Source organism: Lithobates pipiens, unplaced genomic scaffold (genome assembly GCF_037356315.1).
Source record: "Lithobates pipiens isolate NorthernLeopardFrog02 unplaced genomic scaffold, aLitPip1_a1.2 Scaffold_13, whole genome shotgun sequence".
NCBI classification, from domain to species: domain Eukaryota; kingdom Metazoa; phylum Chordata; class Amphibia; order Anura; family Ranidae; genus Lithobates; species Lithobates pipiens.
This window is the reverse complement of record NW_027507718.1, coordinates 495,644,632-495,668,465: the sequence shown is the minus strand read 5'-3', so window position 1 is coordinate 495,668,465 and position 23,834 is coordinate 495,644,632.

Genomic DNA, 23,834 nt, shown 5'->3' with positions numbered 1-23,834 from the left:
CCGATGGCCAAGACATGTTTACTAGGAGACGTGGAGGTAGATAGTGCCCCGATCGACACCATCGAAGTAGTGCTGAGATTCCTATATTAGGCGTGAAAATTAATTGCACAGAAATGGCAGGCACAGATCCCCTCCGACTGTGAAGAATTGGGTAGAGACTATCAACTCAATTGTTTGGATTGAGAGAGTGGTATACATCACGCAAGGCAACTATAGGAAGTTTGAGAGAATGTGGAGAACTTGGTTGGATAAGATGGGGTATCCCCTATAGGAGGAGGGTCTCCACCGCTCTCATCACTCTTCCCTGGGAGACCTGGGACGCTCTTTTCCCACAGGTTTTTTCTTTTTTTTTGCTCCTTGGAGGGTCCTTCCTCCTCCCCAGGAGGCTTGGCAATTAATAGAAGCATATACACAAGTAATGATTAAGTGGTATGGGTGAGCGGGGCGGGGTTGAGTTGGGCGGTAGGGTGAGGAAAGGTAAATTAATAACATTGATATGTATTGTAAGATAATACACAATATTTCATGATGTATTTCTTTTTGATATTTGTGAAATAATAATAAGTAATAAAAAAAAAGGTTAAAGTGAACTGAATTCAGAGGTTCACTGACTTTACTCATGACTCTGCTGCTATGGCAAAGTTTGCCAGGCCAGGCATACCTGGTAAAAAAAAGGAGGGGGGGAAATACCTCTCCAGCTGCCCACTACTTGGATCCTGAGAAATTATTCCTGGGAGACTGAAGGGAAACCAACAGTTCAGGGTCCCCCCAGGGTCATCTAGCACCCAGGGCGAAGATGCCGAATGCCCCCCCCCCCCAACACACACATACACACACACACACACACACACACACACAAAAGTATAGCAGAGAAGAGATCAGGGTGGTTAAACAGACAATTCACAATGGCAATATGGCAGTGCCGAACCAGGAGAGCTGCAGTGGCAGGAGGAAGGGGAGAGAGAACACAACCTGCCCTCCTCCAGGCTCAGTCCAGATTTGGCTTGTCTCCTCCAGTACTAAGCTGGCAGGTGTAGTGAAGCCGCTGTCCCCATTCCTGTCAGCTTGTGGGTAGGAATTCTCTAAGCAGCCACCTACGACCTCACATGCTACCATTGTGCTCTCCTGCCCATTAATTGTCCCGGCCCTGCCCCCCCAGCTCTCACTGGTCCTTCTGCTGTCCTTTAATTGTGACATGGAGTTTAGCAGAAGCAACCAGTGAGAGCTGCAGGAGACCCAGGTAATCAACACTAATGGATTTTTTGTTTTTTCCTGCAGACTTCCGCCAGGTGATTTCTGAGGACTAGAGAGGCGATCCCTCTCTTCTTTTCACAGTCACATTTTGCCTGTAGAGGCTGGGTCCCTTTATTTTTAATACAGTTATCCTTTAAATTAGGGGTCTCCAAACATTGTAAACAGAAGGTCCATTTACTGTACTTCAGACTTTAAGGGGGCCAGTCTATGGCCAATGGAGTAGAAAATATTCTGGTGTCCAGAGGGAGTGAAAAATGCCCTACTCTTGGTGTCAGTGGTAGAAATTGTGCCCCAATGTTGGTGTCAGTGGTAGAAATTGTGCCCCAATGCTGGTGTCAGTGTAAGGAATTCTGCCCCATCGTTGCCATCAGTGGGAGGAATAGTGCTCAATTGTTGGTGCCAGTGGGAGAAATAGTGCCCCATTGTTGGTGTCAGCAGGAATTATAGTGTCTCATTGTTGGTGTCAGCAGGAAGAATAGTGCCCCATTGTTGTTGTCAGTGGAAGGAATATAGTGCCCCAACATTGGTGTCAATGGAAGGAATTCTGCCCCATCATTTGTGTCAATGGAAGAAATTCTGCCGCATCATTTGTGTCAATGGAAGGAATTCTTCCCCATTGTTGGTGCCAGTGGAAGGAATTCTTCCACATCTTTGGTGCCAGCAGAAGGAATAGTGCCCCATTGTTGGTGTCAATGAATGGAACCCAATAAAGGCAAGCAAAAAGCTGTCGTTTTGAAACCGCTGCTTTACAGGACAACCCTCCCTACCCACATGACACCTACCAAGTCTCAAACTTACCCATCAATACTCTCCAAAGAACTTTGCTGTCGGAAACAGCTTCTTTCATGCATGTGCTCCATGACATCTGTTCACTCTATGGAAAGGCCATCTATTTTTTGTCCCAGTGGTGAGTGGCCTTTCCAAAGGAATGAATAGAAACCAAGGCGCACATGCATGGAAGAACCACTAAGTAAGAGTACAACTTGCTGGGCTTGGGGATCCAGAACAAAATTAAGGTTAGCTTAGGTTGAACTGTAATACTTTGACATGCATGTTTCTCATGCAAATCTTGGGTAAAGCCACAATGTAATGAGACAGAAAGGGTCCATATGAACATCTTGTCTTTTATTTGGCTCATAATGCTGGTTGGTTACACCTTTACTTAGCTGTATTAAAGAATTTCCCGCCCTACAAACCAATCTACAATAAACTTCCAAAAATCTGCTATTAAAACAATACAATACAAACAGTTTTGGCCCTTTTTCACACATGTCCCTGTATATCGAATTTACCATTTTAATCATTCTGCAGGCTTGCTAGTGCTTTAGGCATTATCTCCTTTCAGATTACTAGAAAATGTATTAGCATTCTGTGGTATACTACAACGCAGTGGAAATAAATACATATAGGAAAAGCAACCGAGTGAGTATTAAGAGCTGACAGAGTATTGAGTGTCAAATTCTGTGCCGATAACCTGCTAAAAATGTTTGTTCAGCTTCTGCTTTACAATAGCAAAATGTGAATTTGAAAGTACTCTGGAAAGTGGAGAACAGACAATGAAAAGTTCTGCAAGGTTGGACTTCAGCTCGGCAGGTGAACACTAAAAAATAGCTTCTGGTTCATGGTGAGGATAGCCGAACTACCACCGTATAAAGCTGGCCACAGGCATTGCAATCTGATTTATAAACTCTATGGAATAATTTTTACTTTAAAAGTGTCTACAGCTCTACAGACAATCTGTTCATTATCTACCCCATCAGGTAGGCCTATTTTTAGTAGATCCACAAAATCATATCATATCTTATGCAATGATATCGTGTGACCAAAGTTGCTCCAGAGCTTAGTAAATGAGCAGAAGCTTTGCTGACTTCCATCATCATCCAATCATGTGCATCATCATTTTTTGCAAAGTCAAACTCTACCTCATTTACTAAGTTCTGGAGCAACAGCAAAGTTGCAAAGTGCACTATTTGAATGAGGGTAAGCTCTGCTGATTTTATCATCCAATCATGTGCAAGCTAAAATGCTGTATTTAATTTTTCTTGCATGTCCCCCTCGGATCTACAGTGACTCTACGTCCAAGTGCACTTTCAGTGCAATTTCAAGTGCACTTGCAGTGCAAAGTGGATTTGCCTTTAGTAAATAACCCCCTATGTGTCCATGCACACATTAGTTTTTATCAGAGTTTAGGAGCAGCAACATTTAATCCCTCCCCACCCGCTCTATAGCTGAAAGACGGCTACAGCGCAGGCTTACAATGCCGGGAGGGCATCCATGGACGTCCTCCTGTGCTCACGCTGCCAGCAGGAGGCGCTGTGTGATTGGGGTAAAGGGCCAATGACTATGCCCTTTACCAAGTGATCATCTGTCAGCCAATGACAGCTGATCACACTATGTAAACAGAAGGCGGTTATCGACAACGTGAGGAGAAAAGGGGAAAGCCAATAACCAGCTTCTGTTAAAGGGACATCTGTCCCAAAATTGCCAACCAGTGCTGCTAATCAGTGCCCACCAGTGCTGCTAATCAGTGGCACCTATCACTGCCCATCAGTACTGTTAATCAGTGCCCACCAATACCACCTATCCGTATCCATCAGTGCTGCCAATCAGTGCCCATCAGTGACTCATCATCAGTGTCACTTATCAGTGCTGCCTATCAGTGCCCATCAGTGTTACCTATCAGTGACCAACAGTGCCACCAGTGCCCGTCAGTGTCACCTATCAGTGTCGTTATTCAATGCCCTTCAGTGCCACCAATCCGTGTCCATCAGTGCCACCTATCAGTGTCTATCAGGGCCACCTATCAGCGCAGCCTCATCAATGCCCACCAGTGCTGCCTCATCAGTGCCACCTATCAGTGCCCATCAGTGTCTTCTCATCAGTGCCCATCAGTACAGCCTAATAGTGCCCATCAGTGCAGCCTCATCAGCACACACCAGTGAAGGAGAAAAATTACCTGTCTGCAAAAATGTTATAACAAACTATGACATTTTTTTTCCAATTTTTCGTTCATTATATGTTTGTTTAGCAAAAAAATAAAAGCCCCAGTGGTGATTAAATACCACCAAAAGAAAGCTCTGTTTTTGAGAAGAAAATGCTAAAAATTTAGATTGGGTACAGTGTTGCCTGACTGCGCAATCGTCATTCAAAGTGCGACAGTGCTGAAAGCAGAAAATTGGCCTGGGCAGGAAGTGGGTGAAAGTGCTCAGTAGGTAAGTGGTTAAAGGCAGTAAAACTCTCCTCTCTTGAACGCAGTAAAATCACATTCAGTGTTTATTTGAATGGGCAGAATAAATTAAAGAAAACTCCAAACACTGCCAAACTCACCTGGTTTGAAAAAACGCAGCTTAGGTTCTGTTTTTCTCCTGTCAGGATAAATGGCATTTAAAATAAACCAGTGTGAATGAGGCCTTAAAGGAGACGTACAGCCAAAGCTTGTTTGGTTGTATCTCTCCTGGGGATCACAGGAGTGCAGTTCATTTTTTACTCCTGTGAACCATTTTCAGCAGACAGCGGGCTGAAGTCCGCTCTCTGCTGACGTCACAGAAGTCAGTCCAGCTTCCACATCCTCATGACCACTCCTGATACTTGGACCGGCACCCAGCAGCAATGCAGATGGGGAAGGAAGTTGAGGGGAACCTAGTGGCTCTATGGTTTCCTCGGGTCACAGGGAGGCAGCTATCCCATTGAATGCTGGCACCCCAAGTGACTTTGGCAGGCATCTTGTTGTATCAGGCAGAGTCTATTTAGGACTCCTGAGTTTGGCGCACACTTTGCTGCAGGAACGGCAACAAAGAGGTATGGACCTAGAATTGTGAGACCTACCTGGGGATCTGCAATGAGATATTTGCACAGATGCACCTAGAATAAAAATCCAAGTTTGCCAGGGTGTAAGTTGCCACCAATAGAAGGTTTCTGCTTCTGCTGTATGGGCATCCCTGTGAACCACGGATTACAAGTATGTGTACATAAAAAGTTTGAGTTCTCCTTGATTTTTTGGGCTGGTGTCTGTAAAACAAATACGATACATTTTGGGTTGGCAACCTGAGTGGGCATCTTTTCTGTGTACAGGACGAAATTGTTCTTTTGGAAGTTACAATATGCAAACAGTGCGGTTGTCTTTTTTTGCCCCCCCACTGATTTTACATGCCTGTGATCTGCTGATTTACACCCCAGTACCTCCCTTTACTGCAGGGACTTGAGCTGCTGAAGGATGACTGCTAGATGTTCGCCCTGAGTGGTTTTGCCAAGCAAAGGGCTAATCGTTGCTGTGTTTGCAATAAAATAATTGCAGAGATGTCAAGCTGTTTTGTCATGAGATAATGGATTACAATTGTTTATTATATCATTGCAGACATTGAAATATGTAATTAAATGACCATTTTAATATGATGGAGAACATGTAATGATCAATAGGCGGCCTTCTGCTGAGTCCTACATTTCAGACATTTCTTCATAATTGATATTGCTGGAGACAGACCATTTTTAGATCTTTATTTTAAAGAGGACCAGTCATACCGTATTCAGTGAAAGGCTTAATTTAACTCCAATATACTTTGTTTGTTAAAATATCTATTTTCTAAGCTGTCTCTTTCCTTAGAATCAGGTGGGCAGCCTGACTTTCAGCTAGGAATCTGACCTATGGAGGCCATTCTAGGATATTCTTTTCACCAACTTCTATTTCACATCAGTTTTCCTTTACCTTTGCAATACCAGCTTCTACTGTAATGCTACATACACACGATCGGAATTCTCGTCGGAAAAAGCTCTGATGATTTTCCCATTGGAATTGCCTACACACAGTCACACCAAATCCCAACCGTCAGGAACGCGGTGACGTACAACATGTACAACAGGACTAGAAAAAGGAAGTTCATACCTAGTAGCCAATAGCTTCCATCTTGTAGATGAATCTGAGCATGTGTGAGTTTTTGCGAGTCAGAATTGCATACACAACATGGGAATGAGGGTGGGGCCACTGTTACGCTCAACAGAGGAATGAGGATGGGATCACTCTCCTACACAACATGGGAATGATGGTGGGATCACTCTCCTACACAACATGGGAATGATGGTGGGATCACTCTCCTACACAACATGGGAATGACGGTGGGATCACTCTCCTACACAACATGGGAATGATGGTGGGATCACTGTCCTACACATTGGGAAAATTGAGAACATGCTATCAGCCAGATAAATTCTGATGGAGCATACACACGGTCGCATTTTCGGATGAAAAGCTCTCATCGGTCTTTTGCTGGCCGAAATTCTGATTGTGTGTACGTGGCATAAAAGTTGAGCTTGACCTCACTTTTGCAACGTGTTTTCCTTTTGGTACTTTAATACACTTATGTGCGCAATCTGTAAATTATCACTCATAGACATGGCTACCCATATCAAAAAAGCATTATAGTATGTTTCATTTTATAACTAGGTACGCCTACCTGTGCAAGCCCCATGTTCTAAGACTGTGGAGGTCCACTCTATACTAACAATCAGAAACCATTTATTCCTGACACAGTTTGATCTTGAGACTCCTTAACCAACAGAAGGAGAGGGAGAGAGCAGCAAGCTTGAGCATCAAAATGCATCCATGCGGCACAGTTTGCAATGCTTGAATTTCTGATGAGCCCAACACTGCCTGCATGCTTGCTGGAAGCCTGTATGTAAGTGAATTTAGATGGCCTGGTCTCTGCTATTTTCTAATGTAACCTTTTAATATAACCTTAGTAGGCAACCTGGTATAGAAAGGTTGATACATACAGTATGTTTAAAAAAGTGCTACTAACCTTTGCAAACCTTGTAAATTGAAGAGTGGACTCACCAGCAAACATCTAGGTGTATGGATTACCCATAAATACAGGTGTAGGTAATTTAATATTACTCTTAAGAGAAGCTTTATTGTTTACAATTAAGCGTCTCTATGCAATTGGATGACTTTTCTATTGTCATTTCCAGTATTGCTCTTAGGTCTGTTGGGTAACGGTCCTGCAGGCTGCATTTTGGATGCATTGACCTATATTTTGCTATTCAAACCAGTTCAAACAGAGATTTTTAAATTGGCAATATGCCTGTTCACACATGCCATCTGGTGTAAATAGAGTTTAAAAATATAAACATTTCAATTAGTCTAATACCAGGTCAAAAAAAAAATTGGTGATCCTTGTCATTTGACCGCAGAACTACAGGTGATGTGTTTACTAAATCATTCTTCAAGTGTGATTGTGCCTAGAAAACTGTGCCTAGAAAGCTTTCTTTATTCCTTTCTCTCCTTCTTTCTCTCCTTCTTTCTCTCCTTCTTTCTCTCCTTCTTTCTCTCTCTTTCTTCCTTTCTCTTTCTTCTCAACCTCTCTGTTTTTCTCCCTTTCTTTCTCTCGGCCTCTCCCTCTTTCCACCTCAGTCTCTCACCCTCTCCTTTCGCTCTCTCTCTCTCTATATCACTTTTTTTCTCTCTCTTTCCACCTTGATCTCTCGTCCTCCCTATTCTCTCTCTTTTTACCTTAAGCCTCGTACACACGGGCGGACTGTCTGGCCAACTTAGTCAGTCGAAACACATTTCAGCGGACAGTCCGCTCGTGTGTGGGCTTCAGCGGACTTTTGCAGCGTGCAGTCTGGCGGACTAAGTATTTCGGAATTTCCGTAATATTGTCCGTCATACTTTGGTTTCAGCGGACAATCCGCTCGTGAGTAGACTAGTTTGACGGACTAAGTATGGCGCATGCTCAGAAAGGATTTACACGGCGAAAGGTTGCACTGCTGTGTATTGGACTTCCTATTTCTAGTCCCGTCGTACGTGCTGTACACGTCATCGCGCAAACTTTCGACGGACTGTTTGTGCATCCGTGTGTGGTCAAGTCCGTTTATTCGAAAGTAGGACGGACTGTCCGTCGGATTGTCTGACGGACTAAGTTGGCCATACAGTCCGCCCGTGTGTACGTGGCTTTAGTCTTCCATCCTCTCTGTTTTCTCTCTTTCTTTTCACCTCACTCACTCACCCTCTCCTTTTCTCTCTCTCTCCCTCTCTCTTTCTTTCTCTTTTCACCTCAATCTCTTATCCTCTCTGTTTCTCTCTCCCTCTCTCTTTCTCTATTTCCACCTCAGCCTATCATTCTTTCTGTCTCTCTCTCTCTCTCTCTTCCTCTCTCTCTCTCTCTCTCTCTTTCCACCTCGCTCTCTCACCCTATCCGTTATTCTCTCTATCTTTCCCTCACTCTCTCTCTTTCCACCTCTGTCTCTCACCTCCGTTTCTCTCCCTCTCTCACCCTCTCAGTCTCTCTCCTCTCTCACCCTCTCAGTCTCTTTCTCTCCATCTCTCTTTCTTTCTCTCTCTTTCCACCTCTCTCACCTACGTTTCTCTCTCTATCTCGTTCTCTTTCACCCTCTCCCTATCTCTCTTTCTCTCTCACCCCTTCCATAACTCACTCTTTTCTCTCTCGCCCTCTCCGTATCTCTCTCTCTCTCGCCCTCTCCGTATCTCTCTCCGTATCTCTCTCTCTCGCCCTCTCCATATCTCTCTCTCTCTTTCTCACCCCCTCAATATCTCTCTCTCTCTCGCCCTCTCCATATCTCTCTCTCTCTCTCGCCCTCTCCGTATCTCTCTCTCGCCCTCTCCATATCTCTCTCTCTCTCTCTCTCGCCCTCTCCGTATCTCTCTCTCGCCCTCTCCATATCTCTCTCTCTCTCTCTCTCTCTCTCACCCTCTCCGTATCTCTCTCTCACCCTCTCCATATCTCTTTCTCTCTCGCCCTCTCCGTATCTCTCTCTCACCCTCTCCATATCTCTCGCCCTCTCCGTATCTCTCTCTCGTCCTCTCCGTATCTCTCTCTCTCTCACCCTCTCCGTCTCTCTCTCTCCGTTTCTCTCTCGCCCCTTCTCCATATCTCTCTCTATCTCTCTCTCTCGCCCTCTCCATATCTCTCTCTCGTGCGCCTTCTCCGTTTCTCTCTCTCCCTCTCTCTTTCTCACATGCTATTTTCTGGCTTTAAAGAGGGATTTAGCTGAAACCAAAATCCGCTCTGTTCCATAATGAAAACAGCAAGTTTTCAGACCTCTATGCCTGTCTGATCCTGACAAATCCTCTAATCATTATCCTCTCTACATTGTACGTTTATACTGCGCAACGCCTGTCTCAAATTAAACTTTACAAGCTTGAATAAAGCTACAACGTGCAGGAAATTTGGGGAGGAGAGGAAGTTTGTGGTGAATAAAACAGATGTGACAATGTGGTAGTGTTACTAGTTTTTCTGGGATTCAGGATGAAATGTTTGTAAACAGTGCTAAAAAGATTTGAGTAGACAGTGCGGTCACTCAACTCTGACCAATCGGCTGCAGTCTTTTCACCTCATATGACATGGGAGGCATTCAAAATCCATTGGACGCTTGTTTTTGAAATTCCTTATAAAATTTACATTTCTAAATCAGGGATAAAAATTGCAGAGCAATTTAGACTGTTGTCAATAAAAATCTGCTGTTGGATTTACCAAACTGGGTATGCAAGCTCCTGTTACATGATTATGCACTGCGTAACCTTCCTTACATACTGTATGTATATAGGCTTAAAAAGAAGCCTTGTTTTATTTTGTTTGTTTTCTTTTAACCACTTCAGCCCCGGAAGATTTTACCCCCTTCCAGACCAGAGTACTTTTTGCGATTCGACACTGCGTCACTTTAACTGACAATTGCGCGGCCGTGCGGCATTGTACCCAAACAAAATTGATGTCCATTTTTCCCACAAATACAACTTTCTATTTGATCACCTCTGCGGTTTTTATTTTTTGCGCTATAAACAAAAAAAAGAGCGTCAATTTTGAAAGAAAAAAAAAACAATACTTTTTATTTTTTGCTATAATAAATATCCCCCAAAAATGTATATAAAAAAATGTTTTTCCCTCAGTTTAGACCGATATGTATTGTTCTACATATTTTTGGTAAAAAAAAAATTGCAATATGGTTTGCGCAAAAGTTATAGCGTCTACAAAATAGGGGATAGTTTTATGGCATTTTTATTATTCATTTTTTGTTTATTAGTAATGGCAGCGATCTGTGATTTTTATTGTGACTGCGACATTATGGTGGACACATCGGACACTTTTGACACTATTTTGAGACCATTGTCATTTATACAGCGATCAGTGCTATAAAAAAGCACTGATTACTGTGTAAATGGCACAACCATCCACCCATCCCCACATGTCAGGGTGCTAGGTGTTATCCTGGACTCTGAACTCTCCTTTCAGCCCCACATCCAATCATTTTCCAAAGCTTGCCACCTCAACCTCCGCAACATCTCTAAACTATGTCCCTTTCTAACCAATAAAACCACAAAGCTCCTGATTCACTCCCTGGTTATCTCTCGCCTTGACTACTGCAACTCCCTCCTCATTGGCTCACCTTTAAATAGACTATGCCCCCTTCAGTCCATCATAAATGCTGCTGCCAGATTCATCCACCTTACAAACCGCACAGTGTCTGCTACCCCTCTCTGCCAATCCCTCCATTGGCTGCCATTTGCCCAACGAATTACATTCAAAATAGTAACACTTACTTACAAAGCCATCCACAACTCTGCCCCCAGCTACATCACTAGCCTAGTCTCAAAATACCAACCTAATCACCCACTTCGTTCCTCCCAAGACCTCCTGCTCTCTAGCTCCCTCATCACCTCCTCCCATACCCGCCTCCAGGACTTCTCCCGAGCCTCGCCCATCCTCTGGAACTCACTACCCCAATCTGTCAGACTGTCTCCAAATGTATCCACTTTTAGCTGATCCTTGAAAACTTTCCTCTTCAGAGAAGCCTATTCTGCCTCCATCTAACAACTGCACTATTTTCTCCATTAGCTCATACCCCACAGCTATTACCCCTTTGTATAACTTGACCCTCCCTCCTAGATTGTAAGCTCTAACGAGCAGGGCCCTCTGATTCCCCCTATCTTGAATTGTATTGTATTGTAATGTCTACCCTAATGTTGTAAAGCGCTGCGTAAACTGTCGGCGCTATATAAATCCTGTATAATAATAATAATAATAATAAATGACAAGGGGCAGGGAAGGGGTTAACCACTAGGGGGCGATGAAGGGGTTAAGTGTGTTCTAGGGAGGTGTTCTAATAATTCCATTAATTCTAACTGAGGGGGAATGGGCTTCAACTTCCATGACAGCGATCACTGCTCCCAATGACAAGGAGCGGTGATCTCTGTCAGAACACAAGGCACAATGGGGAAATGCCTTGTTTACATACGCACTTCCCCATTCTGCGGCTCCGTGACACGATTGCCGGGAGAACGGTGGACATCGCATCGGCCGGTCCCATGAGCACGGTCATGCTGTAACCAGCAAGCGCCTGCCAACCCCGGCTCTTAAAGGGGACGTATAGGTACGCCCATCTGCACACCTCTGCCATTGTGCCAATGTATTTTGACGTGCAGAGGTAGGCAAGTGGTTAATTAACCTCTTGCTGACCATGTTTCACAGAGGGTAGGTGTTAATGCCCACATATCACACATATGCATCCAGGACTGGTGCAAGGATTTTTGACACTCTAAGTGAAGCCTCATTTTGCCGCCCTCCCATTGACTCCACCCCCAACTTCATCCCCTTTGCCCTGCCCATGTATACTACATTTTTTAATGAAGTGCCCATCAAATGCAGCCTCACCAGCGCCCATCAAATGCAGCCTACGAGTGCCCACCATCGAATGTTTGCTTGCTTCCATTCATTCTGGAGTTGGGACACAGACGCAGTCCTCCGCCACCACTGTGCGAACGGAGCGGTGTCTGCTTGCTGATGCTGAGACTTAGTTGCTTTCTGCAGAGAGAATAGAGTAGGAATATCAGTGGCTGGGCGCCCTAGGCTGCAGTGTGCCCTAGGCGGCTGCCTAGTTTGCCTAGTGGGAGCACCGACCCTGTATGCATCCATGATAGCTGAGGTTTGTGTGCAGAGAGCATACAGTGCAAGTGCAGCAGCTGATTCATAATTATGAAACCACTCCCATTAGAATCTCTTTCCACATGGACACAGATGAGCAATCAGCTATTTCTTCAGGATGCCACAAGGTAATAATCTGCAACAAAGTTTGCTAAAGTCCTTGCAATGTACAGAGATCACCCAAAGGGGAATGTTTTTTTTTTTTCTAAACAAAAGTTGAGTTACTCTTTAAAGTTCCAGCACTTACCGTCCTTTGACTTAGAGGTGAAACAGTCATTTTTGTTCCTGAATCTCTGACCCAGCAGAGGTGAAAGAATTTAACAGCCAGAGTCTTCTCTGGATATGCTTGTTTTGAAGGAATAATTAAACTCAGAATATTCAAGTGGTTATCTTGTATGCTCTCTGCTGGGAATTGCTTACGTTTCTAAGAACGAAAAGCACTAGACCTTCTGTACTGCGCTATTGTTTACTTATAAATCAACCTCATCAGCAGCAGAGTGCTGCATTCGGGGAAACAGCAGCAATTTAGGAAGGATGGTAATCAAAGGAAATAGCAGTAAGGCCGCAACTGTGACCCCAAATTTCCATTGAAATCGAAACAACAGAATAGTATGAAGTCAGCCCATCATTGGGAGAAAATGAAAATATAAAAGAAAAAAATGTAAAACAACCTACTATACCAATGTGGTGTAGGACATTTGTTGTGTATTACGTAACTCAAAAAGACTCAGTGTACACCACCACTATTAAAACGTAACCATATTTTCAACAAGTGCAGATACTGAGCCACCATTGTAGCTGCAACACATTTTTAACACTATCATTTTACTTGCTGTTTCATATTTTGATTGTTTGAATATTTTTTTAGTATAGTATGTAAATGCGCCCTCTAGTGGTCTCATATGTATGTTAAAAGTTATCCAATTCGTAATGCTTTTCAATCATATATCTGGTAAAGGGGTTTTCCACGTTTCACTGCAGATTTTTATCTGCTTCTGTTCTGTCGGTAATGAGGCAGGTATTTGCACTAACTTTGTGTATGGTTTGTAGGTTGGTCTGTCTTCTCAAAGCCTACGTTTATTTTTATTTTTATTAAGATCAGCACAAGGGACAGCGCTCATTACAGCTGCCGGACATTATAGGCACTTGTCAACTGTGACGATTACCCTTGCTCTTTCTGCCCCCTCCTCCGTTCATAGAAGCCATACTATAGTTTCCATCAATGAATGGAGGAAGCTGATCTTTCATGAGGTTCTTTTCATTGACGGACGCTACAGTATAGTATGGCAAGGGTTTCCAACATCAAATGTAACACAAAAATAATGTCAAGCCGCCTGACTCCCTCTTCAGCATCGTCACTGCTCTTTTCACTGATCTCCAAAAACAGTTTTCCTTGCTCTTTGGGTTCTCCTAACCTACTCATCTGATGGTTACAACTCCCTGCTGAATGGGCCCACTCCTGGCTTCTCAACAGGTGATCTCCTAGATCCCCGAGGATCTCTCGCTCTCTGAGACCTCCAGATTCCCTCTAGATTTCGCCTAGACTCACTCTAAATTTGTCTAGAAGTACCAGCTATCTCAGTCACCCCGACTCACTCAGTCATCTCCGTCCTCTCAGCCTGATGGACATGGAATCCCTACTCCAGGATGGGGTTCTGTCTCTTGAGTGGAGCACCTTTCCTAACGGGAGCCCACATCTGTCCCCTGATGAGAATATACTTTGTCTTCTGGATGAAGCACACCTGTCTCCTGAATGGAGCCCAGAGCTATGTCCAAGCCAGTCATTTCAAAGGCTGTGCACACTTGCACTCACAATCTGCCGGTCTCCTGCAAGACCTGGACACTGGGATGAAGACTTCTTCCCTCTTAAAGAACTTTGAAATCTCCAAACTCTGGAGCCCAATTTAATCCAGGGATGCCAAAATCGAAAGAAAATTGTAAAAACACACATTTTCACAGTGGCAGGGCCTTGCACTGTCACTATATATATATATATATATATATACAGTGGTGTGAAAAAGTGTTTGCCCCCTTCCTCATTTCCTGTTCCTTTGCATGTTTGTCACACTTAAGTGTTTCGGAACATCAAACCAATTTAAACAATAGTCAAGGACAACACAAGTAAACACAAAATGCAATTTGTAAATGAAGGTGTTTATTATTAAAGGTGAAAAAAAATCCAAACCATCATGGCCCTGTGTGAAAAAGTGATTGCCCCCCTTGTTAAAACATACTATAACTGTGGTTGTCCACACCTGAGTTCAATTTCTCTAGCCACACCCAGGCCTGATTATTGCCACACCTGTTCACAATCAAGGCATCACTTAAATAGGAGCTGCTTGACACAGTAAGGTTCACCAGAAGATCCTTAAAAGCTACACATCATGCCGAGACCCAAAGAAATTCAGGAACAATTGAGAAAGAAAGTAATTGAGATCTATCAGTCTGGAAAGGGTTATAAAGCCATTTCCAAAGCTTTGGGAATCCAGCGAACCACAGTGAGAGCCATTATCCACAAATGGCGAAGACATGGAACAGTGGTGAACCTTCCCAGGAGTGGCCGGCCGCCCAAAATTACCCCAAGAGCGCAGCGACGACTCATCCAAGAGGTCACAAAAGACCCCACAACAACGTCCAAGGAACTGCAGGCCTCACTTGCCTCAGTTAAGGTCAGCGTTCATGCCTCCACCATCAGGAAAAGACTGGGCAAAAATGGCCTGCATGGCAGAGTTCCAAGGAGAAAACCACTACTGAGCAAAAAGAACATCAAAGCTCGTCTCAATTTCTCCACAACACATCTTGATGATCCCCAAGACTTTTGGGACAACATTCTGTGGACCGATGAGACAAACGTGGAACTCTTTGGAAGGTGTGTGTCCAAGTATATCTGGCGTAGAAGGAACACTGCATTTCATAAAAAGAACATTATACCAACAGTAAAATATGGTGGTGGTAGTGTGATGGTCTGGGGCTGTTTTGCTGCTTCAGGACCTGGAAGACTTGCCGTGATAAAAGGAACTATGAATTATGCTGTCTACCAAGAGATCCTGAAGGAGAATGTCCGAACATCTGTTCGTGTACTCAAGCTAAAACGAACTTGGGTTCTGCAGCAGGACAATGATCCTAAACACACCAGCAAGTCCACCACCGAATGGCTGAAGAAAAACAAAATGAAGACTTTGGAGTGGCCTAGCCAAAGTCCTGACCTGAATCCTATTGAGATGTTGTGATATGACCTTAAAAAGGCTGTTCATGCTCGAAAACCCTCTAATGTAACTGAATTAGGACAATTCTGCAAAGATGAGTGGGCCAAAATTCCTCCAGGATGCTGTAAAAGCCTCATTGCACGTTATCGCAAACGCTTGGTTGCCGTTGTTGCTGCTAAGGGTGGCCCAACCAGTTATTAGGTTTAGGGGGCAATCACTTTTTCACACAGGGTCATGATGGTTTGGATTTTTTTTCACCTTTAATAATAAACACCTTCATTTACAAATTGCATTTTGTGTTTACTTGTGTTGTCCTTGACTATTGTTTAAATTGGTTTGATGTTCCGAAACACTTAAGTGTGACAAACATGCAAAGGAACAGGAAATGAGGAAGGGGGCAAACACTTTTTCACACCACTGTATATATATATATAAATATATATATATATATATATATATATATATATATATATATATATATATATATATATATACATGTATACATATACATATATATATATATATATATATATATATATATATATATATATATATATATATCATCAATAAAATGTAGCAATTTCCCTCGAAGGGGACACTGAGAATGTTCCCAGGTCTCCTACAATAGTACAGAGGCTGCCAGTCAAACAAGCTCAGTCTCACACGGCACGCACAGACAATTCAAGCTCAGTCTAAGGGATGTATTTTTAGTATTGATTTCTGAAGAACTTTAGTTAGGGTCACAGGATACTCCAAACCAATTAGTAGCAACAATAGGACAAGTTTCTATCTAATCTTCAAATAACAGCTTTTCTGGAGATAACGGGAATGGCCAGAACATCTAGAACCCTAGAGCAGCAGTCCATATAGCAACCTCTGGCACTTATTTCCCTTTTAAAGTGGGAGTTCCGCCGTTTTTTGTTTTTAAAAGTCAGCAGCTATAAATACTGCAGCTGCTGACTTTTAAAATATGCACACTTACCCGCCCAGCACGCCCGCAATGTCGGCACCCGAAGCCGATCTCTCGATCGGCTCTCGGGTGCTGCCGCTGCCACCTTCGGTATGGGAATCAGGAAGTGAAGCCTTGCGGCTTCACTTCCCGGTTCCCTACTGTGCATGCGTGAGTCACGCTGCGCAATAAGTATGGTCCCCGCTGTCTCTGGGATCCGTGTGTTTCCCAGCAGACAGTGGGGGACCCGCAGGAAGCGGCATAAATACCTGCAGAATGTGCTTATATCTATGCCGGAAGTGGGTGCAAATACCTGTACTATACAGGTATCTGCACCCCCTCCCCCCTGAAATGTGCCAATTGTGGCACCGGAGGGGGGGAGGGTTCCAATGAGCGGAAGTTCCACTTTAGGGTGGAGCTCCACTTTAAAACTTGCACAACTAATAGTCCCCAGCAAGGTCTTTACTCATAGTGTCCCAGGAGCTGTCTGGCATCTAGCATCCTCAAGTAGATCCTCAGTGAGGGAGATAACAGAACCTTCTCTAGACCAGGACTTAAAGAGGTTGTAAACCTTAGATCGAAGCCTTCCAGCAGCACCCGCACACCACTGAGATGACTGACATCTTCCCCGGAGTTTCTCCTGGGTTCCCGGGCTCAGGTGCAGTAAGTGGCCAGAGTCGCGATGACGTCACTCCTGCACATGAGCACGGGAGCCACCGCTCATGGCACAGGGCTCGGAACGGCACCTGTGGTCGTTCCTTCAGAGCGCATGTGCCGGTGAGGTCACTGGCTGCATGTAATTTAAATATCTCCTAAACGGTATAAATTTAGGAGATATTTACACTACCTATAGGGAAGCCTTATTATAGCAGAGGAAGTTTACTTCCTCTTTAAAGACAGTGCCCTCCAGCAAGAGCAATCCTCTGGCAGCAGCTGCTGTGGGCCAGACTGCAACTTCTTGTCTCAGTAAAGCCGTCCTTAGGGGCAGCTAGCCCCAAGAAAATTAAAACCCTCCCTGGAGGAAAGATTACACTCTGTTCAGGCATCCTTCATATTTATCACCTCTTCAACCACCTTGTGGACACCTCCTTCCAGGGATTGGTTGGGGCATGATAAATATTCAACTGATCATTTGAATCTCCCTACCCTATACTCTGTAAACCTCAGAGGCAGGTAGGAGTAATCAAACTCTCAGTTTAGGAAACCCTGAACAGACTAACACAATTGATCACTGCTCCACTCACTACAGTGAAGCCAAAAGTAAAATGTAAAAGTAAAATTTACTCCAAGCATTCTAACCAGAGGAGGGTGCTACAAAAAGATCTTGTAAATGTTTTTTTTTATTTGTCAATCTATTTTTTCAGAAGTAGGTATATGTATTCTGTATTACTTCCTCCAAACAGGTCAACACAAATAGCTTCCTTCAGCAAAAAGTCAAACAAACAGTTCACAGCACAAAGGAACCACACAACTGGCTCACCGCTGATCTGTTCCACACTGTGGTAGGGTCCCTCTGGGTTTCAGGGAGCCGTACAGGTCAAGGCGGTTCAGAAAAAAGGAGCATTCACCTTGCTCACATCTGGTGAACTACTGCACACTTTCTCACTGACACAGGTGCTGATCCCTTGCACGTGGCTTAACCCCCATCGGGGTCAGGGTTTGGAGGTTCTTCCCACCTAAAACTCTTTGAACCTCTGAAACTCTAGGTCCCCAATATGGATTTATCAATCCAGCGTGTATTGGCAATTTTCCCCAGAACACCTCACTCTGCCCTGAGTACCAAGCAATATATCCAAAACTGTTCCCCTTAGGCTAGGTTCACATTGCTGCGATGCGGGAACGCCGCGAATCCGCAGCGTTTTCCCGCATCGCATACCTCCCGCCGGCAGTTCACACTGCCCTATGCGGACGGCTGGGGGTGTCAATGTTATGTTAATGACACCCCCAGATCCGTCGGCATATCGCAGTGCGATCTGCCGACTCGCACAGGAATCGGATCGCATGGTGTGAACCCCCATGCGATCCGATTCCGTTGCGGACCCAAAAAAGGGTCCCGTGCGAGTTTGCTGCGGGACCGCTGCGAGTTCAGCCATACTATCTGTATGGCTGAACTCGCAGCGCTACGGAGATCGGATGTGATTTGCTGTGCGAATCACATCCGGTTCTCCCCCCGCAGCGGTGTGAACCCAGCCTTAAAGGGACCACGACTCAAATACCGGGTGAATATACCTGTAGTCCAGGACACATTCCAGGTGTCCTGTACAGAATATATGTAAAAAATTTACAAATGAGACTCCTTATTTTTCTATCCTTTGACTTTTTCTATTCTGGATTTTTATGTTATGTCAGAGCCCTAAAGAAAGGGGTGAAGTGTGGCCCTCCAAAAAAAACATTGGCTCTTATATTTAATAATTGTTTGGAATAAAACCTTACTTTGAACTCTAATATTCCAGTTTGGTGCTTCGATTTCAGATTTAAATATTGTCTTCGCATTCTGAGGTTCTTGGGGTTGGTCCTACAGAAGCATCCCACATATTACCCAGATGCCCCTCAGAGACACGATCAGCCCAGCATCAATAAAATACATTATAGGTATCAAAGCATAACTTACCATTGTCCTAAGGTTCCAGCGCCATCAATTTACTATTCTAAGCAGTCCTTTTAAAAGCATCATTAAAGCTGTCAAGTTTAAAACACACACACACACACACACACACACACACACACACACACACACACACACACACACACATATATATATATGTGTGTATATATATATATATATATATATATATATATATATATATATATGTGTATATATATATATATATATATATATATATATATATATATATATATATATATATGTATATATATATATATATATATGTATATGTATATATATATATATATATATATATATATATATATATATATATATATATATATATATATATATATATATATATATATATATATATATACCGTATATATATATATATATACACATATATATATATATATGCTTTCCTTTATGTACTTTGTGTTTCACTTTAATAGAGAATTCCCGTTTTGTAGAGCTAATATTATACTCATACAGTAAATCCTACAAATGCCATTTTGTGTAATTTAATGTTATTAAAATGTCCCTTCTACCTCAATCTACAGCCAGCTATAATTTGATCACATTCAAATATTGTTTCATCGTGTCCATGGCAACACCAGGGATGATCGGTATATGATTGTAATTATAACTTACCAACTGGATTTGAAAAATGATAGCCATTTCTTCTGAAACAACCTCACAAAATACCCCACTTATAATACACCAAACAGCACCTAGAGCAGTCTCAAAACATCTGGAACAAAATAAATTGGAGTGATGAGTCATCCACCATTGAACTTTTTGGTCACAGCCATTAACACAATGGCTATGACATAAAACAAGACCTACAGACAGAAGCACACCATCCCTACTGTGAAGCATGGTGGTGGATCTCTCCTGTTTTGGTGATGTGTGAGCTACAAAGGCAAAATTAATTTAATCAAAATGCATAGCAAGATGAATACAGCATATTATCAGAAAATACTAAATTATTAGCAAATTATGATTAGCCTGTAAGTTGCACATAGAGGTGCATTTGGACTTCTCAGCACGATGATCCAAAACAAAAGGGCAAGTGAACCCTTCAGTGGATGCAGCAGAAAAAAGTAAAGGTTATGGAATGACTATCCCATTCTGCTGACCTGAAAATCATTGATCTACTTAGGGGAGCTCTCAAACATGCAGTCCACATCAGACAACCACTTTAGCTCCCCACCAGCCACTGGTGAGTCGAGATCTTGTTTGGCAGACAAGCTGCAAGAGTGAAGCATTCATACAGCCACCACAAATAATGGCAATAATGAGTCTAATATGTTTACTTCCCAAGATCATCAGCTCCATCAGCTGCGTAAACTGTTGGCGCTATATAAATCGATAATAATAATTATAATAATAATTTTTATATATATCGTTGTGCTCTTAACTTTACATACCCTGGCGGAATTTATGATTTCTTGGTCATTTTCAGAGAATATGAATGATAACACAAAAATGTTTCTTTCACTCTTGGTTAGTGTTTGCATTTATTATCAATCAACTGTGTTTAAATCATAATGAAAACAGAAACTACACAAATGAGCCTGATCAAAAGTTTACATACAATGAGTAAACACAGTTGATTAATAATAAATGGCTTCAGCCAAACACTAACCATGAGTGAAAGAAAAGTTTTTGTGTTATCATTCATATTCTCTGAAAAATGGCCAAGAAATCATAAATTCTGCCAGGGTATGTAAACTTATGAGCACAACTGTACAGTAGGTGCCGCCGATATTGTGTCAATATCGCCGCTGTTAGCGGCGAGCTCGACACCTGCAAGCCCCGTTTTGGGAGCCAGCGCAGAGCTATGTGGATCCTCCCGCTCACCACCCACAATGGATTCCTATGGATGCGAGGCGTCTCATGGGGGCGGCGAGCATGAGAAGCACAGCCTCGCAGCAGTGATTTCCAGCGCAATCCCATCACGCTGGAAACACAATATTGGCGGCAGGTACTGTATATGGTTAAACATATCCACATAGTGACGTTTGCCATTGTAATTTAACTGCGCTCATTTGCCTTTTCGTTAAAAAAAGATAAAAAATGTAGTGAGTACATTCTTCATTTTTGTTGGAGGGTGGTGAACAAATACAATGACACTATTAAGACTAATAGTCAAGCAAAGATACTTTTTAACAAAATAGACTTTTTAAAATTGTTCTGCTATACAACGTATCCAATAAAAATAATTAAATGTATTCACTGAATCAGAGCATAATCCCCTGGCTTCGGAGACTGGGCCGCAGGGCAGTATTTCAACATGATAACGACCCCAAACACACCTTCAAGACTACTGCCTTGGTAAAGAAGCTGAGGGTAAAGGTGATGGACTGGCCAAGCATGTCTCCAGACCTAAAACCTATTGAGCATCTGTGGGGCATCCTCAAACAGAAGGTGGAGGAGCACAAGGTCTCTAACATCCACCAGCTCCATGATCTCATCATGGAGGAGTGGAAGAGGACTCCAGTGGCAACCTGTGAAGCTCTGGTGAAGTCCATGCCCAAGAGGGTTAAGGCAGTGCTGGAAAATAATGATAGCCATACAAAATATTGACACTTTGGGCCCAATTTGGACATTTTCACTAAAGGTTGTTCTACCAGTGGTTTAGACATTAATTGCTGTGTGTTGAGTTATTTTGAGGGTACAGAAAATTTACACTGTTATACAAGCTGTACACTCACTACTTTACATTGTAGCAAAGTGGCATTTCTTCAGCGTTGATATAATAAAATATTTACAAATTGTGAGGTACAGTCTATACTTTTTTTTAATACTAGTATTAGGGGTAATCGGCCTCCTATAGTGGGACTGTGATAGTGTGGCAGGCAAGCTGACACTTGGTGGGAGATAGACTTATGCCGCGTACACACGATCAAATTGACTTAGTCCGCCAGACCGCATTTCACTGGACAATCTGATCGTGTGTGGGCTTCAGCGGACTTTTTCAGCTTGGGTTTCAGCGGACAATACGTTCGTGAGTATGCTAGTCCGGCGGACTAAGAATGACGCATGCTCAGAAGCAAGTACGAAAAGGAAGCTATTGGCTACTGGCTATTGAACTTCCCTTTTCTAGTCCCGTCGTACGTGCTGTACGTCATCGCGCTAGCAACCGCTGGACTTTCCGTGTGTCCGTGTGTGGCCAAGTCCATTCGGTAGAAAGTCCGCCGGACTATCCGCCGAATTGTTTGTCAGACTAAGTACGCCGGACAATTCGATCGTGTGTACGCGGCATAACTGGCACTGACATCACTGGTGACGCTAATACAGTGGTCAGTGATAATACACTACACTGTCAATGTGATAATGACACTGGCTGAGAAGAGGTTAACATCTCAGTGTAATCGAGGGGTTAAGTATGTGCCCAACAAGTGTCAATGTGTGTAGTATATACTGCTTTTTACTAAAGATCGGTTTGTCTCTTCTCCCTGTGCATGCGCCCTCTAAACCTGAAAGAAGAGAGCAGTGTACAGGTACAACACTGTGCCTGTATGAACCGCCCGTCCGCAGTACAATGCGGGCAGGCAGTCCGTAAGTGGTTAAACATTTACAAAAAAAGCAGACAGTTAGGATTTTTATGATAGAAGAGACCCCATCAGTTTGAGCGTACACCTACAACATGGCTCGGTGCCGTGACAAAGTGACTCCTGAGCGCATGTGAGGAAGTGATGTCATAATGGTCCAGCCAATCCAGCTGCTGAAGAGTCAGAAATTGGAAGAAAGACTGTGAGAAGGTGGAAGCTCCCCGTGACCGACTGGAGCACTGAGCGCAATCCATTATGGCTAAAAACTCTTGTGGACCATTTTTCTATGTTTCTTTTGCAGAGGTTTAATTCTACTTTAACCGGCACAGACTGATGCTGCTAAGTTTGGTGTGGACATCAAGGCGTCAATGACCTTTGGCCATGATTGTGTTGAATGCATTACTGTTTTGTTGCCAAAGTATTTAATCCCCTGTGTATAGCCGTCCTTCATACTAAAACTTCTAAAATGACTCTTAAGTAAGCAAGTTAATTAATTTATTTTGTCTCCCCCCCACCAAAACAGATTACAGTTCCTTTCTAACAAAGGCCGATAAATGTGTAGCGTGTGCGAGCAAACCTCTGTACCGATTTGTAATTTATTTAACAACGGTGACAGCAATTAATGTACTTAGAATAAAAGAGAGCGGAATTACCTGGGAGTGTGTGGAAGTTCAAGGCACATACATTAAAAAGTACCTTTGTATACATAAAAATAACCCTCTCCTTTTTATTAGACGACTTTGAAGGCAAATTTGTTAGATAACGGCGGGGAAGACAGTGGGGGGTTTGAACAACGCTGTGCATTTTCTTAGGGAACAAAGCCGTTTCACACTAAGTGACTCCGGACGGACGCGCCTTGGTTTTTTTTTTCCAAGGCAGGAGCAGTAAATCATTATTTCCTGGAAGCAGCCAGGTAGCCTATTGATAACTGATTAGTGACCCTCGTCAGCTTTAACCCCCGGGTCCTATTAATCAAATCAGAAATACCCATTGACAGGTCCAATAGAGAGCACATATATGAAAAGCCACTTATTGGCGCAGAAATAGAATGTATTAGCAACAATAGGACTGGCGTCTCCTGGATCAATGCTCTTTGTACAGAATAACCGGCTACAGTTTCAAGTGGACTCTATGCAAAAGTTTTCTTAAAGGGTCAGGCCACCCACATCTGGATAGGGTATGTATAAAGCCAAAACCTTATTTTTTTTATGTACCCCCTTTTACCCCAACTGGGAAGAATGGAAAACCACAGAGAAGGGGTGAGATTACCCCAGAGTGGATCCATTGCCATAGTGGAGAGTTACAACAACAAAGAGCTCCAATCACCTTAGT